The sequence below is a fragment of the Hemitrygon akajei genome, chromosome 3 (assembly GCF_048418815.1).
Source record: "Hemitrygon akajei chromosome 3, sHemAka1.3, whole genome shotgun sequence".
Taxonomy (NCBI): domain Eukaryota; kingdom Metazoa; phylum Chordata; class Chondrichthyes; order Myliobatiformes; family Dasyatidae; genus Hemitrygon; species Hemitrygon akajei.
In genome coordinates this window covers 96,467,690-96,483,842 of record NC_133126.1, presented here as the reverse complement: position 1 = coordinate 96,483,842, position 16,153 = coordinate 96,467,690, and the positions used below count along the sequence as shown (strand labels likewise).

General features: G+C 44.5%; 1 long non-coding RNA gene across 1 annotated transcript in view; it reads left to right on the top strand.

The window, feature by feature from the left end:
* LOC140725237 (uncharacterized) overlaps positions 1–16,153 on the top strand; it is a 43,535-nt gene that overhangs the window by 19,409 nt on the left and 7,973 nt on the right. The window contains exon 2 of the long non-coding RNA XR_012098300.1: positions 11,675–11,753. This is a non-coding gene — a long non-coding RNA (uncharacterized lncRNA). The remainder of the gene's footprint in view (positions 1–11,674; positions 11,754–16,153) is intronic.

The following is a 16,153-nucleotide window of genomic DNA, read 5'->3' as shown; positions in this document are numbered from 1 at the left end:
GTGCATATTCCACAACTGCTGTTCGGCCTGCAGAGTGCATATTCCACAACTGCTGTGCGGCCTGCAGAGTGCATATTCCACAACTGCTGTTCGGCCTGCAGAGTGCATATTCCACAACTGCTGTTCGGCCTGCAGAGTGCATATTCCACAACTGCTGTTCGGCCTTTAGAGTGCATATTCCACAACTGCTGTTCGGCCTGCAGAGTGCATATTCCACAACTGCTGTTCGGCCTGCAGAGTGCATATTCCACAACTGCTGTTCGGCCTGCAGAGTGCATATTCCACAACTGCTGTTCGGCCTGCAGAGTGCATATTCCACAACTGCTGTTCGGCCTGCAGAGTGCATATTCCACAACTGCTGTTCGGCCTGCAGAGTTCCTCCAGCAGGTTGCGTGTTGCTCCAGATTCCAGCATCTGCAGTCTCTTGTGGCTCCACCTTCAGCCAACATATTGATGCAATTACAGAAAATAGGCACAGCAGCGGCTATATTTCATTAGGAGTTTTAGGAGATTCGGTACGTCAGCAAAAACACTCACAAGTTCCTACAGATATACCATAGAGAGCGTTCTAACTGGTTGCATCACTGTCAAATATGGGGCCACAGCACAGGACTGGGGAAAGCTGCAGAAAGTTGTAAACTCCATCCTGGGCACTAAGCTCCCCAGCATCCAGGACATCTTCAAAAGACGAATGCTCAAGAAGGCAGCGTCCATCACCAGGACATCCCTCTTCTCATTGCTACCGTCAGGGAGGCGGTACACTCAAAGTTTCAGCTTCTTCCCCTCCGCCATCGGATTTCTGAATGGACAACGAATCCATCAACACTTCCTCAGCAATTTTCCCCTCTATTTTGCACTACTTATGCAATTTATGTTTTGACATACTGTATGCTTCTGATTGTAACTTAGATTTTAATTATTTAATATTGCAATCCACTCCTGCTGCAAAACAACAAAGTTCACAACATGTGCCAGTGATATTAAGCTTGATTCTGTTTCTGAGTATTTGCCTTACTGAGAAATGAAGGATATTATTCCATGTGTTTATCTCCGATAGACACAAAGCCTTATCAGTCCTTTATGACTCCTGATGAAGGGTTTCGGCCCGAAACGTCGTCACTACCTCCTCCCATAGATGCTGTCTGGCCTGCTGAGTTCTGCCAGCATTTTGTGTTTTTCTTTATGACTCTGACTTGTTTTCAAACTCATTGCAAACAGAGTTCAATCTTGACAGATCCATTAAGTTTTCATTGATATTCATGTGAATACAATCCCAAGGAGTAAGTAATTCCTCCAAAATATTGGATGCTATTATTCAGGCTGGCTCCGTTGTTCCTCAATTTCTCCACATTGCCTTGTTTATCTCTTTCACATCATAGCCAAGAAAATGCATAGATCATATCCAGCAACTACGACGCCATCTTAATTGCGCATGTGTATGTTCTGCTAATTATTGATTGCTCATAGCTGTTTGTGTAGTAGGGATTGGCAAATAAAACATAGATAAGTTACGTTCACGCATCAGTCACTTCACGGAATGAGGACGGCGTATACAGCCCTGCTCAGGCATTCTGGCAGGTATGAACAATCCATCGCATGCTGAAGACTGAACGCAAGCCCTTACGAGTCGATGGAAGATTCAGCGCTCAATACTATAAGAGAATACCTTGCATAAAGATTCTCAGAACTTGCAACGAAACATATTTGCACGTTTTTCAGGCAATATCCCTTTTCTTTTCTCAAATTGAAATGATATTCACATGAAATAAATTATTCTAACTTTTCAAACAGAGTATTTGAGCAATTATTTAGATAGATAGATAGATAGATAGATAGATAGATACTTTATTCATCCCCATGGGGAAATTCAACTTTTTTCCACTTTTTTCAACTAAATTGTAGCTAATTATAGCTAAATTGAACAGATTTCAAACTTGTCACACACTCCCTCTCAAAAGTAAATGTTGTCCCAACATCTCCTCCCAGTGTTACACATGCAATCACTACTTTCCTTGTACGAAACAATTCTTTGGTTTCCAGTACTGTTACGTACTTGTGGGTATCTTGTACTTGTCACGTGACAGTGGTGTTGAAGCTATACTGGACTTAAGGCAATGGTCTTGTGATGGTGGAGTGACATCATTTTCCCACCAGTAGAGGTCATGTGACAGTTTTAGTTCAACAGGGTATAAAAGGAGGACCCCTCCCTGTGAGGAGGGGCAGTTCGTGGTTGGATTTGCCATTTTGACTCTATGCTACTGTGTGGTCCAATATTATGACGCAGTTTGGTTGAAAGGTGGAGTTTTATTTAATGCCTAAAGTTTAAAAGGTCATTGCCGGCAGTTTCTTTACAATACTGCCAGTTAAAAATCAGTGGAGAGTGAAGATCGGAGTTCAGGAGCTAAAAGATCGAGGAAAGTCGATTTCAACAGTGAAACAGGTTCGACCTTGTTTGATCCTCATTCGGAAGGAATTCGTTGGCTGTGCCCATGCAATAATAGCAGAAAGGGTTGGGTACAGTTTTGTCAAGGAAAGGTCAGTGCCTTTAAGCCGTTTCATTTTCATCTTCGTAAATTCTCTGGGAAAAGTATAGTTCGACTGGGAACTGCAACAACACGACGTGAAAGAGAATTTAAATCGTCTAAAAAAAGTCTCTCCTTTAATGGACTGTGAGCATTTTGAACTTTCGCAGTACCACTTTGAAGAACTGTTTTTGCAACATCGCTTTAAGAACTTTTTAAGCTGCCGCACAGCAGCTGATTTCCAGTTACGTTAGTTGTTTGTTTACTTTTTGGGGGTTTGTTTTTCAGTGTTTAATAAATGTTTTATTTGTTATAAAAACCCCTGCCTCACTTATATATTTGTTGTTGCTGAATCCGTAACAGTAGGTAAGTGGTAGTTGATGTAGGAACTGAGGCACAGTTAGCCATGAAGTCATTGACGTTACACATTTATAAGACAAGGCCTGATATTGATGTGACCTACAGTCTATATGCTGTGACATGTGGGGGTTCCAACCCTATCGTAATTAAAGCATTTTGGTGGTCATCAATCTCTCCAAGGAAACTTGGAGCCCCCTTGTCTTTGCTCCATCTGGTTGTCTGGCTTATCATTCGCAGGAGTAAAAACAGGAACTGGTATTGGTTCACATGCAGGAAAATCACTTGGTTCAGATGAAGGTACAGGGTTCACATGCAGGAAAATCACTTGGTTCAGATGAAGGTACAGGGTTCACATGCAGGAAAATCACTTGGTTCACTTGGTTCAGATGAAGGTACAGGGTTCACATTGCAGGAAAATCACTTGGTTCAGATGAAGGTACAGGGTTCACATGCAGGAAAACCACTTGGTTCAGATGAAGGTACAGGGTTCACATGCAGGAAAATCCTTGGTTCACTTGGTTCAGATGAAGGTACAGGGTTCACATGCAGGAAAACCACTTGGTTCACTTGGTTCAGATGAAGGTACAGGGTTCACATGCAGGAAAACCACTTGGTTCACTTGGTTCAGATGAAGGTACAGGGTTCACATGCAGGAAAACCACTTGGTTCACTTGGTTCAGATGAAGGTACAGGGTTCACATGCAGGAAAACCACTTGGTTCAGATGAAGGTACAGGGTTCACATGCAGGAAAATCCTTGGTTCACTTGGTTCAGATGAAGGTACAGGGTTCACATGCAGGAAAACCACTTGGTTCACTTGGTTCAGATGAAGGTACAGGGTTCACATGCAGGAAAACCACTTGGTTCAGATGAAGGTACAGGGTTCACATGCAGGAAAATCCTTGGTTCACTTGGTTCAGATGAAGGTACAGGGTTCACATGCAGGAAAACCACTTGGTTCACTTGGTTCAGATGAAGGTACAGGGTTCACATGCAGGAAAATCCTTGGTTCACTTGGTTCAGATGAAGGTACAGGGTTCACATGCAGGAAAACCACTTGGTTCACTTGGTTCAGATGAAGGTACAGGGTTCACATGCAGGAAAATCCTTGGTTCACTTGGTTCAGATGAAGGTACAGGGTTCACATGCAGGAAAATCACTTGGTTCACTTGGTTCAGATGAAGGTACAGGGTTCACATGCAGGAAAACCACTTGGTTCACTTGGTTCAGATGAAGGTACAGGGTTCACATGCAGGAAAACCACTTGGTTCACTTGGTTCAGATGAAGGTACAGGGTTCACATGCAGGAAAACCACTTGGTTCAGATGAAGGTACAGGGTTCACATGCAGGAAAATCACTTGGTTCACTTAGTTCAGATGAAGGTACAGGGTTCACATGCAGGAAAACCACTTGGTTCACTTGGTTCAGATGAAGGTACAGGGTTCACATGCAGGAAAATCACTTGGTTCACTTGGTTCAGATGAAGGTACAGGGTTCACATGCAGGAAAACCACTTGGTTCACTTGGTTCAGATGAAGGTACAGGGTTCACATGCAGGAAAACCACTTGGTTCAGATGAAGGTACAGGGTTCACATGCAGGAAAACCACTTGGTTCAGATGAAGGTACAGGGTTCACATGCAGGAAAATCACTTGGTTCACTTAGTTCAGATGAAGGTACAGGGTTCACATGCAGGAAAATCACTTGGTTCACTTGGTTCAGATGAAGGTACAGGGTTCACATGCAGGAAAATCACTTGGTTCAGATGAAGGTACAGGGTTCACATGCAGGAAAACCACTTGGTTCACTTGGTTCAGATGAAGGTACAGAGTTCACATGCAGGCAAGCTCAACAACTGTTCCTCCTTGGGCATTAGTTGCTGGAAGTATTGTGAATCCTCAACCTTCATTTGCTGCTCAGCAGGTTGGATAGGCTCTACTTCAAAACTTTTGCAGTCCTTGCTACTGTGAGGTTGGGACATTCAACTTGGTAGTAATATTCATCCTCACTATGGCTGACTGGTTCACTCTCTTTAGGTGGATGAGCAGACACCCTTGCTTTGTTGCAGTATCTATTTGTGGTTCAGCATCCAAAGGCAGGGGTCCAAATGGCATGAGAAGACTGTGATGTAGAATGCTGGATTTTCATTTTCCTTGTTCAAGTTTTAGATTGGATATCCTCCACAGTTTTTCACACAACGATATGGATGCAGTCCTCCCAAGAGTTTCGACGCTCTCCCAGGTCTCTTTACTAGGACACAATTCCCAGGCTGTAACTCTGTCAATCACACTCTGCTGTCATCATTTCTCTGATTTCTCCCCGAAACCCTTTGCATTTACTCCCTGGCAGCCTGATGGGCTTCTTGCGTCCCTCTTTTCCATCTTTCCAAGTATTTACTATGAGTTTCAGGACTTGTGTCAGTGTTCAGGCCAAAGAATATATCGATGGACAACCTCAGTGACCTACTTCATTGGCCTGGACTGTGGCTCCCATTGAATGGGAAGAGATTCCTCCATGCATAGACACTGCCATGGCTACCAGCATTCAGGACAAAGAGTCAGCAGCAACATATTCTTTTCTGGGCAATAACAAACAGTGAGGTAGAAATCAGCCAGTTCAGCGCCCCATCTGTATCTGGTTGCATTCAACTTTGCCGAACATACGTGAGGGGGCTGTTATAAACTGTGAATGTCAGGACATAGTAAAGGTAATCCCTAAATTTCTCCGTAATTGCCCACTCAACGCAAGGAATTCCAATTTCCCGCTGTGTAGGTGGTAGTTTTACTCTGCATTCATCAATGTTCGTGAACCATAGACTATGACTCTCAATTTGCCAAGTTCCTTTTGATACAGGACTGCTCCCAATCCCTGATTGGAGGCATCAATGTGGAAATGAATGGTTGTGCAAAGTCTGGGGATCCAAGCCCAAGTGGCTGTACTCGGCAGTCAATCTACTTCTCCAAAGCTTCTCGATGTGTCTCCGTCCAAGTGATCGGTTTGCAAGAGGGCACACAGTTCCTCTTCATATTTGTCTTTCTGGTGCTGCCCCCACTGAGGTGATTTTGGTCACAGTCATCTCTGCTTTTTAACAGGTCATGGGGTGAGTGGTTGCCATCCAGGAGAAATCTTTAATGTACTGCCTGACAGACCCAGAATCTTCCTCCGTTCTCCCACTGTGCCTGGCCTCTTCAGCGCAGTTACTGCCATGATGTCTGTAAGGTCCATCCAGTTTTCCTCTGCTGATACAATTCTCCCTGGGTGGCAAACTTCTGCCTTAAACCCAGCAAGTGAACGTCAAGCTTTCTGGGTTTAAGTTTCACTCCATGCGCCCGCATTCGCTGTGGCACTTTTCTCACCACATCAACATGCTCATCGAAGGTCTTAGTGAACATCAGTGCTCCATCCAGGTGTGGTACACAGACTTCATCCCTTAATCCTTCAGGTATGAAACGTTGCCAGGCTGCAGGCGCGTCCATGAGTCCAAAGGAAATTCCAACCCACTCGTACAAGCCCTAGGGGGTTATGAAGGCTGTTAGTGGCCTGCTTTCCTTCATCACGAATCCTTGGTGGTAAGCTTTCCCCTGGTCAAGTAACGAAAACCAAGCATTACACCCTAAGCTGTCCGTAATGTCTTGCACTTGTGGAATGGGCTGGTGTTCAGGAATCGTTTTCCTATTCAGGTCCCTATAATCAATACAGAGATGAAGGCTTCCATTTTTCTTTCTAACACACACGACTGGCAAGGCATAAGGTGAGTTAGATTTCTCGATCCATCCATGGACGACTAAGTCATGGAAGTAATCCTTTACTTCATTGTACAGGGGTTTTGGAACTTAAATATAAGAGCGGGCAGCTGGTTCATCATCTTTGACAGACATGCTCAGCTACAAACCTTTGATACATCCAATGTCGTCTGATTTTGAAAAGAAGTGACATTCTTCTCATAGCATCTGCTGCTGTTGTATATTTAGGTGGGTCACACTGACTGGGAGATCCCATAACTTAGAGTTGAGTTCACCCTTATCATCCTCTATTTGGTGTCGAGTGGCTGGGTCAAATATAGCACCTTCTTGCGCAGTGACAGGGAACACGGACTTAACTGGTTGCAACATCCTGACCACCGTCTTCTCATCAAGCATGACGTCATGGTCTGTTCTGTAGTGCGCATCAATAAGAGTGTATGGACGTGCACCCCTCTGGAGTGTTAGGAGAGTTTCACACAGTTCAAGGCCTTCTGCCTATGGTGGGTTCACTTTTGGTTCAAAGAGCATTATCTTGTCTTCTCTCACATATGGAGACTGTACATAGCATTGAACCTGTGTTGTTGTGTGTTCTGGTATGTTAACCCTTTCCTTTGTTGTCTTTATTTGATACACACAGGGATTCTCAACATTAATCAGAATAGTCAATGCCTTGATTTTGCTCTTCTTCAGACTCAGGAATGCAGCTCTTACTGTTCTTATAAAAATTCTCCCTTCCAGTCATTAAATCTTCTTTCATCATTCTCCTTTATATCTGTTCAATCACGTTGAATCCAGTGATGGGATGGGGTAGAGGTCTGCCTTTCAGAACCAGAACTGGTACGATCAATTCTTCTGCACCAGGCGAAGCTAATTTGAAAGTGACTTCAACCCATCCTACATATGCTGTGTGGTGTAAAAAGCACAACAGCACTTCTTTCACCTCAGAAGGTTGAAGAAGTTTGGCATGAGTCCCCAAATCCTAAGAACTTCCTACTGGGGCGCAATTGAGAGCATCCTGACTGGCTGTATCACTGCCTGGTATGGGAACTGTACTTCCCTCAATCACAGGACTCTGCAGAGAGTGGTGTGGATAACCCAGCACATCTGTAGATGTGAACTTCCTACTATTCAGGACATTTACAGTGACAGGTGCATAAAAAGGGGTTGAAGGATCATTAGGGACCTGAGTCACCCCAACCACAATCTATTCCAGCTGCTAACATCTGGGAAATGGTACCACAGCATTAAAGCCAGAACCAACAGGCTCTGGGACAGCTTCTTCCACCAGGCCATCAGACTGATCAATTCACATTGACACAATTGTATTTCTAAGCTGTATTGACTGTTCTGTTGTATATTTTACTGTACGTACTACTTATTACAAATTACTATAATTTACATATTGCATATTTAGACTGAGAGGTAATGTAAAGAATTTTACTCTTCGTGTATGTGAAGTATGTGAGAAATAAAGTCAATTCAATTCAATATGGCATGCTTGCACCATTGGCTGCCTCCAGCTGTAATACCCTGAGTGTCTCTACTGCCTCCAAGGCATCCCTCAGTTTAACTCCAGGTAAGTGCCTAGTTTTCCACGAAGCATACCTGTGAAACTGGGTCCCACATTGCTTCGCTTCGCTGTCCCTTTTAGTAGCATTCTACGAGGTGCTGTCTGCCCACCAGTGACGTTACAGATGAGCGCTGATTAACTTGGCACTGCACAACTAAGTCACTGGTGGATGGCTGTCTTATTCCTCATTATTTGTCTTGACCTTACACCGATTCCAATGGTCTGTCTGGCATAAAGTGGACCAACTGGTGCTCTAGTGCAGTCGGAAAAATCTGGAGCTGAACACTCTCAAGACAAAGGAGATGATAGTGGATTTCAGGAGATATCCCCCCGCTATGTCTCCCCTCACAGTCCTCAGCAGCCCTGTGTCCACCGTGGAGAACTTCAGGTTCCTGGGAACCACCATCTCTCAGGATCTGAAGTGGGAGCAGAACATCAGCTCCATCTTGAAGAAGGCCCAGCAGCGGATGTATTTCCTGCGGCTCTTGAGGAAATACGGTCTGCCTCAGGAATTGCTGCTGCAGTTCTACACTGCAGTCATTGAGTCTGTCCTGTGCACCTCCATCATTGTGTGGTTTGGAGCCACCACCAAGCAGGATAGAACCAGACTACAGCGCACAGTGAGGACTGCCGAGCGCATTATTGGAGCCTCCCTGCCCTCTATTGTGGACCTGTACTCTTCCAGGTTGAAGAAGAGGGCGGGGAACATCATAAAGGACTCCTCCCATCCTGCGCACAGACTGTTTGATCTGCTTTCATCTGGTAGGCGCTTCAGATCCCTCCAGACTAAGACTAATAGGCACTGGAGAAGTTTTTTCCCTACTGCGGTCACTTTGCTGAACAGTTAACTGCCGGTTAACTGTCGGCTATCTATTACTTGGATTGCACTACCTGTATGTATAATCTATATTTTCATTTATATTTATCATTATTATTGTTATGAGCAGAGAGACAACATCTGCCGGAAGTAAATTCCTTGTATGTGCATAGGTACTTGGCGATTAAAGTCTGATTCTGATTCTGATGATTCTGATTCTGATTCTGACTGTGATTTTGATTGTGTCCTGTGGATGACACAATCCACAGCAATGAACAATTGTTCAATTGGCAATGAACTCATTGCCAATTATCAGAGCTCCCAAATTAGATCATATTGAATATATGATCCTTCACATCTAAAAGACTGGTTTCAAATTGTTAAACATAAGAAATTGGAGCAGGAGTAGGCCATCTGGCCCATCGAGCCAGCCCAGCCATTCGGTAAGATCATGGCTGATCTGTCCGTAAACTCAGCTCCATCTACCTGCCTTTTCCCCATAACCCTTAATTCCCTTACTATGTAAAAATCTACCTAACTGGATCTTAAATATATTTAGTGAAGAAGCCCCAACTGCTTCCCTGGGCAGAGAATTCCACAGATTCACCACTCTCTGGGAAAAACAGTTTCTCCTCATCTCCATCCTAAATCTTCTCCCCTGAATCTTGAGGCAATGTCCCCTAGATCTATTCTCACCTACCAATGGAAACAACTTTCCTACTTATATCTTATCTATCCCTTTCAAAATTTTGTATGTCTCCATAAGATCCCCTCTCATTCTTCTGAATTCCAGAGAGTATAGTCCCTACAGATTCCTTTGTCTTACACACCCTACCAAATGGAATTTTCATTATTTTGCCTTAATATTTTAGAGCATTCAATCAAATCACAGCTAAACATTCCAGAGAGTATTCATTTGGACTCTTGGGAGGCTGGACATCATTCGTGTAATAAAAACAGATGCCCTACAGCTGTTGCCTGACCCATTGAACATTTTCAAATTACCTGCTGATCTGCTCTCTCTGCTTTATTTTGCCACAACGTAGAGCCATAAATTCTTGCAGCATGGGAACAGCCTTTTGGCTCATCAAGTTCCTGCAAACCGATAATCAGCCATTCACAACAATCCTATGTTAATCCCATGTTATTCTCCCTCCAGATTCTACTCTTCTAGTAGCGGCCAATTAATCTACTGGCCCTAAGGCTTTGGGATGAGGGTGGAAACCAGAGTACTTGGAAGAAACCCAATGTGCAGGCTCCACACAGACAACCCCTGAGGTCAGAACTGAGGCCAGGGAAAACTGAAGAACCAATCAATGCTGAAGAACAAGCAAGTAAAATAAATTAATAAAGAAATGCTATTAATGAAGTTAGTGATCTTGAAAACTGATTAATCCCAAGTACCTGATGACTTCATCCCTTTGAAGTGGATGGTTATGGGGGCAATGGACACGCTGATTATCATCACCTCTACAGATTGGACCAGGTGTGACCACACTATTTAGGAAAGGAGGGATAGAAAACAAAGAACCAACAATCTGTAATAATGTGATATTGAGACACATAGTAATTAGCATTAGTATAGATAGAAGGTACAAGAGCTTCAGGACTAGGTTCAGGAACCGTTACTACCCCTAAACCATCAGGCTCTTGAATAAAAGTGGGTAACTACAGTCAGCTTCACTTGCCCTTCATTTATATATCCCTCTTTATCTCATGTTCTCCTTATTTATTGCTGTTTATTACGTTTGCATTTGCACAGTTTGTTGTTTTCTGTACTCTGGTTGATCTTTCATTGATCCTGTTATAGTTACTATTCTATAGATTTGCTGAGTACGCCCAGAAGAAAGTGAATCTTAGAGCTGTGTATGGTGACAGGAACTTTGATAGTAAAATTTACTTTGAACATTGAATGGATAATTATTGTCACGTACTGAAATACAGTGAAATGCCATCCATTCTGATCACATTAAACATAATTACATTGAGGTAGTAAATTGTAAAACAGAATGCAGAATAGTGTCACAGTCACCGAGAACGGGGAATGCAGGTAGACACATAAAGTGCAAAAGCCATGACGAAGAAGACTGGGAAATGAAGAGTTCATCTTTCAGTATCTGAGGATCCATTCAGTGGGATAGAGTTGCCCTTGAGCCTAACAGTAAGTGCTCTCGAGCTTCTTCCATCTTCTGCCTGAGATGAGGGGTGTGGGGGAGGAGAGATTGATTGAGGTGGAAAGAATCTTTGTTTATGATGTCTGCTCACCCAAGGGAAGTATAGACAGAGCCCGTGGAGGGAAGGCTGGTTTGTGTGATTCACTGGGTCGAGTTCACAATTCTCAGTGATTATTTTGAAGTTCTAGCCAAAGCCGCTGCCATTCTGACAGTGGTGCATCCAGATCTGTAAAAACTGCATCAGATGGGTTTCTTGTTGCGATTCCTCGGGCTACTGAGCAAGAGAGGTGTGAGGGTGCCTCTTGGCCACAACGTCCATGTATTTGGACCAGGTCAATTTGTTGGTGATATTTACATCCGGAAACCTGAAGCTTTCAACCAGCTCCACCTCAGCACCATTGATACTGTACACTGTCCTGCTTCCTGAAGTCAATGATGTGATATATTGGAAATTTAAGTGACTTTTAACAAGGTTTTTTTTTAACAGGAATTGGAGGGTAAAGCTACCCCAAGACGGTTGATTACGAGACCTACAATAAATAATAAAAGTAACAAGTTCCTCTCAGGTAGGATCAGTACTTAAGTTACTAACCTATGTCAGTAGCTTTTTTTCTCCGGAGATCAAGTTTACTAATGAAACAAAGCCAAGTGACATGGTGAGTGGTGATGTGGGCATGAAGAGGTTTCAAGTGGATGCAGACCAGGAGCCTAGCAGATGGAATACTAAGTGGAAAAATGGAAACTGATCAAAGGGGTCTTGGTGTCGTAAGTAAGTCACCAAAAGAAAACAGGCAGCTGTAGACAAGTGGTACATTGGTCTTCACTGCAAGTATGTTACCTAAGATTACAATGGGATTCAATCTGATTGCTGTGAAATGGCAAATAGAGTTTAATGCAGATAAATATGAGGTATTGCATTTTGGTTAGAATATCCAAGGCAAACTTACATAGTAAATGGTAAGACTCTGGGGAATGTATAGAACACAGCAAAATTGAGGTCCATGTGAAGTTGGCGACACGTGCAGAAAGGGTGGTGAAGAAGGTGTTCTGCACGTTTGCCTTCACTATTGGGATATTCAGCACAGGAGCTGGCATATCATGCTGCAGTTGTAAAAGATGCTGATAAGGCCACATTTGGAACAATGTGTAGCATCTGGTCACCCTGCTATAGGAAAGATGTCATTAAACTGAAAAGGATGCATGTTACCAGGAAAGGAGGTTTTCAGTTATAAGGAGAAACTGGACAGACGAGCACGTTTTCCCCTGGAGCATTGGACACTAATGAAGTGACCTTATAGAGATTTATAACATCATGAGGGGCATAGATGAGGTGAATACCCACAGTCTTTTCTCTAGGATGGGGAAATCTAAAGCTAGAATATATAGACTGTAGGTTTAAAGTGAGAGGACAGGGGAAACTTCTCCACACAAAGGATGCTGTGTGTGTGGAAAAAATTGCCAAAGGAAGTGATACAATAGTGATATTTAAAAGGCATTTGGACAGATACATGGGTAGGTAAGCTTCTGAGGGATTTGGACCCAAAACAATCAATTGGGGCTGGTAGGTAACCTGATTGTCATGGATGCATTGGGGCAACATCCCAGTTTTCATGTTGTATGTCTCCATGATTTAATGACAAGATGATTAGAGTAAAAAATGTTTTATACAATTCCACAGGATCTGGAGAATTGTGTACAATTTATGTTTCCTTAATTAAAACCAGGTTAAAGTCAAGTCAAGTCAAGTCATGTCACTTTTTATTGCCATTTTGTCTGTAACTGCTGGTACAGTACACAGTAAAAATGAGACAACGTTTTTCAGGACCATGGTGCTACATGAAACAATACAAAAACTACACTGAAACTACGTAAAACAACACAAAAACTACACTAGACTACAGACCTACCTAGGACTGCATAAAGTGCACAAAACAGTGCAGGCATTACAATAAATAATAGGCAGTACAATAAAGACAATAGGCACAGTTGAGGGCAGTAAACTGGTGTCAGTCTAGGATCTGGCTATTGAGGAGTCTGATGGCTTGGGGGAAGAAACTGTTACATAGTCTGATCGTGAGAGCCCGAATGCTTCGGTACCTTTTCCTAGATGGCAGGAGTGAGCAGATTTTGTATGATGAGTGTGTGGGGTCCTTCATAATGCTTTTGCTTTGCGGATGCAGCGTTTGGTGTAAATGTCTGTAACAGCGGGAAGAGAGACCTTGATTATCTTCTCTGCTGACCTCACTATCCGCTGCAGGGTCTACTTATTTGATCTAAGAGGTAGATCAAATCAGTCAACTGAAGCCCAGTGGCAGGACAAACCCCACAGTCCACAGGGTATCAGCGCCCCAGGCAAAGCTCAACCAAACGCAGATCCACCATCAAACACGAGGCCAGAGCCCAACCAGCCACGGCCAGCAGCAGAAAGGAAGATGAAAGGACGGAAGCCCCAAACCTTGTGGCCTAAATCCTGCCAGAAGAATGAGTGGGAGATCATCAACACAGACCTGGTCCATCTTCTAGAAGGACTGATGGGAAGTGTGGAAAGAAAACTGGAGAAGTGGGGAGACACCATATACAGCTATGGGGTAGAGAGATTTGGAGTGAAAAACCAGAGGACACAGAGGGAACCTTCAGTCCAGCCTAAGTCTAGGAGACAGCAGGAAATCGAAAGACTGGTGAAGGAAAGCTGAGGAAACTGTGGAGGAAGTCCACAGGAGGGGAAAGGAAAGGACTCGGGGTATTACAAGCAGAAATAAAGCAGCACTTGACAAAGCTGTGAAGAGCAGAATACTTGAGAAAACAACATAAGAGGAAAGAACGGGCGAGGGCAAGCTTCTACAGAGACCCTTACAAGTACGTCAAAAGCCTCTTTGGCAAGGATGAGAGCGGGGTCCTTAGAGTACCTGTGAGGGAACTGGAGGACCCACTCTGACAACCAGAGGCGTGAGCCAGTCACCATTCCGAATGACATGCCACCAATCCACCCACCTGAGCACCAAATGGAGATAAGGCCCCCTACATGGAGGGAGGTGGAAAGTAAAGTTAAACAAGCAAGATCAGCATCAGCTCCAGGGCCCAATGGCGTTCCATACAGACTCTGTAAGAACACCCCCAGTGTCCTGAAATACCTGTGGAATCTAATGAAGGTGGCATGGGGGAAAGGAATTATACCTAAGGCATGGCGAAGGGCAGGAGGGATACTAATTCCCAAAGAGAAGATTCCTCAACAATCAGTCAGTTCCGCCAGATCAGTCTCCTGAATGTGGAAGGAAAGATCCTCTTTGGTGTCGTGGCTCAAAGACTCCCAGTCTTTTTGCAGAGCAACAACTTCGTCGACACGTCAGTGCAGAAAGCAGGAATCCGTGGTTTCCCAGGATGTCTGGAACATGCAAATGTCATCTGGCACCAGACACAAACTGCCGAGAAAGAAAAGAAAGACCTGCACGTGGTCTTCCTGGATCTTGCCAATCTTTTGGGTCGGTGCCTCATGAGACTCTAGACAGCTTTCAACTTTTTCCAGGTTCCAGAGGGCATCACAAAGCTGGTCAAAGCGTATTTCCAGGACCTGCAGTTCTGTGTCACAACACAAGATAACACCACCACACGACAGCACCTTGAGATAGGCATAATGGCGGGCTGTACCATGTCTCCTCTGGCATTTATCATGGCAATGGAGCTCATTATCCGAGCATCACAATGGGTGGTCGGAGGGAAACACTTGAAGAATGGGCTGCGTCTTCCTCCAATTGGGGCATACATGGATGACATGACCATAATAATAACAACAAAAACATGCACCAAACGCCTGCTGGATAAACTCCAGGGAAACATCAAATGGGCACGATTGGAGAGCAAACCCAGTAAGCCTCGCAGTATCTCAATTGTCAGAGGTCGGCTCACCGACATAAGGTTTTGTATCGACGCTGAGCCAATACCAGCTATCCTGGGGAAGCCCATCAAAAGCCTCAGACGATGGTACAACACAGACCTCAGAGACACCGAGCAGGTGGAACAACTAAGGCAGGATACAATCCGTGGCCTCAAGCTGATCAACAACAGGGCTCTCCCAGGGAGGTTGGAGCTTCGGTGCTGCCCCGACTATGTGGCCAATTACCATCTATAAGGTCACTATGTCTCATGCAAATAGGCTGGAGAGGCTGGTGAACTCACATGTGAGGAAGCGGCTTGGGCTACCGAGATGCCTTAGCAGCACAGGACTTTACAGGAATGGAGCCCTTTCTCTGCCAATTTCTAGCCTGGTGGAGGAACACAAATGTACCAAAGCAAGGCTGTAAATGATACTCAAAAAATCTCGGGACCCAGTCGTAAGAGGCGTTGCTCCTGCTCTAGCAACAGGGAAGAAATGGACCCAGAAGCTGCCCTCCGACACCGGGACATGTTGGGCTATGTCCAACAGGGCAGAGGAGGCTTTGGCCTTGGAGTAATGAAACCTACCTGGCAAAAGGCTACTACAACTGAACACCAGCACCTGGTGATAGAGGAGGTGCACCACCAAGAAGAAGCAGCTAGATGTTCCAAAGCAACATCCCAAGCCAAGCAAGGCTGCTGGATGAGGTGGGAGGGTGTTGAGAGCAGGAAAATCACATGGAGTGAGCTGTGGAGCATGGAGCCAGATAGATTGAGCTTCATCATCAGAGCAACATATGATGTCCTGCCCTCTCCTACAAACCTAAATCTTTGGCTGGGAGAGGATCCAGCCTGTCCTCTGTGTGCAGTCCCGGCATCCCTCAAGCACATCTTGGTTAGTTGCAAGACCAGCCTAATACAAGGCAGATACACCTGGCGACACAACCAAGAGCTGAGGTGTTTGGCAGCTGAACTTGAGTGTAGGAGAGTAACCACCAACAATGCCAGGCCTCTCGATGCCCAGACAACGGTCCCACAACTACCATCCTTCATCCGGGAAGGAGAGAAACCGGAGGCTAACTCCTTGCCTCATGAC